Raw genomic sequence first — 2,277 nt, 5'->3', positions numbered from 1 at the left:
TGAATAGGATTAGTGCCCTTAACAGTGAGCCCTGACATAGGATACCAAGTCCACAGTCTGCAACTGGGAAGAGGGCTATCACCAGAACCGGACCTTGCTGGCACCCTGATCTTGGACTTTTGGTCTCCCAAATTGTGAGGAATAAATTTCTGTTATTTATAGGCCACCCACTCTACAGTTATTGTTATAGAAGCCTGCACAGACTAAGAGGCACACCCAATGCCTGACCTTGCAGTGCTTACAGTTGAGCCAGGAAGATACCTGGCATAGACTGTGATATGAGATAATGGAGGAGGGGGAGCCAGAGAAAACACCAGTAAGATGAGAAAAAGAAAAACCCACTCTCCAAAGATAGTTGCTTAGAACCAAGAAAGGTGTGTTCTTGCTCTAAAAATGACCCAAACCAGGATGGGACTCTGTATCTCACTCTGTTTAGTTAATTTAACCATCAAAACCATTATCACCATTAGATAAGTGAAGAAATTGAGGCTTAGAGAGGTGAGATGACTTGCCTAAGGTCACACAGCTTGGATGTGGCAGAGACAGGACTCAAACCCAGGACTGCCTGATTCTCCCCTCTACAGCCTGACTCTGCTGCTAGCTGGATGTGTGATCTCGGGGAAGTCACACTTCCCTTTCCCGCACCCAGTTTCCTTACCTTCATGTGACCCTCAGGTAGAAGATGATGGAGATACGGGAGTGCTTGGACCATTGCAAGCTGCTGCCTGTGATGGAAACACTATGGGCCCTTTCCCCTGCCCCCCGCAGAATCTTCCTCTGAGTCTGAGTGCTGAGTCTCCTAGGCCTTCTTTACATCTGTCCTGCCCTTAGGAGCAAAAGCATATGGAAGCATTTTAACAGCAGTGTGGCTACCATCTCCATATGAGAAAAGTATTGTTGGCCCCATGTAACAAATAAAGAAACTGAGGCAGAGTAAAGTAAGTCATTTGCCCTAGGGGATGCAGTTTGTGGTGGAGGGAGAACCTGAAAGCAGAGAGTCCCTGGATATCCACCCCCCACCCCCACACTGTAGTTTCCAAGTGGACAAGACAGCACAGACCAGTACCTGAAGATGGGATCAAGGTACTGTTTTCCTCTGGGGGGTGGGGTGGGGGAAGATAAGTCCCACCAGCCTTCCAACTCCCTCCCCCAAGCCTCCTTTAAGGGCCCACAGATTTCTGTGTTGTCAGCTCCTTCCCAACCATGCAAATGCCCCAGGCTCTTTCAAGCTTCACTCTCACCTGCCTGTGAATGACAACCCCACACCTTAGTTGCTTTCTGATGGGGAAAAGGGAGGAGTCTGGAGCAGAAAATGATGAAACAGGACCCTAATCTAGCCAAGCTGACACCCTCATTTTTTAAATTGTTGGAACCCATTAAGGTGCTCAAAGTCTCACAGTAAGTCAGGGGCAAAACCTGGGCCCAAACTTAGGTCTCCTGAGCTCCAAATCCAACAACCTGGCCCTCACCTGCTTTGTGCTGTGACCTTCAGATGGCAAGAGCCTTAGCTATCAGCAGACAAGAGACACTAAGAAATACTTGTCTTGATATGAATGAATAAATGAATGAATGAGTGAATACTTGTCCCTCTTCTAGAGGGCACATGGGGGTGTCATGTTGACTCCTCAAAGGGACCCTACCTAGAGAGGCAAGACTCAGCCCCTCTAAAACCATCCTTCCTTCCCTTGGGTTCCCTCCTTTCACCAGAGGGTTGTGCGCCACCTAGAGGAAGCTGGGAGCCCAGAACCCTCATCCTCTGGGGAGAGGGACAAGGGGAGAGGTGCCAACCCCACCTACCCATCCCTCCTACCCCCTTCCAGTTTCTTACCTGATGCCAGGAGGGTTCTGGCCAAGCTCAGCTTCAAAAAACATCTAGTGAATGAGAACATACTTGCAGGAGAAAGGACTTGAAGTAGAATATGTCACATATACTCACACCTTGGTATTTCCTACTTGGTTTCCTTACTTTTAAGAGACGCAGACAGAAGAGACAGTATCCCTTCTGTGGTATTACTGCCAAAGATGCAGACAAAACTGAGTGAAGGAACATGCTACATAATAACTGTCATCTTCAAAAGTGTCAAGGTCATGCAAGTCAGAGAAAGTCTAAGGGGTTATTCTAGGCTGAAGAAGGAGACGTGACAACTAAAGGCCACAGGTGATTCTGACCCAGTGCAGAATCTCCGAGGGGTCTGAGGCGTTGGTGTTAGGAATGTGTCAACGTTAATTTCCCAACAGTGATGGCTGCATCATGGTTTGTAGGAGACTGTCCATGTG

This window comes from Miniopterus schreibersii (assembly GCF_964146895.1).
Source record: "Miniopterus schreibersii genome assembly, chromosome: 4".
In the NCBI taxonomy this organism is placed as follows: Eukaryota; Metazoa; Chordata; class Mammalia; order Chiroptera; family Miniopteridae; genus Miniopterus; species Miniopterus schreibersii.
Note: the sequence above shows the minus strand (reverse complement) of the source record.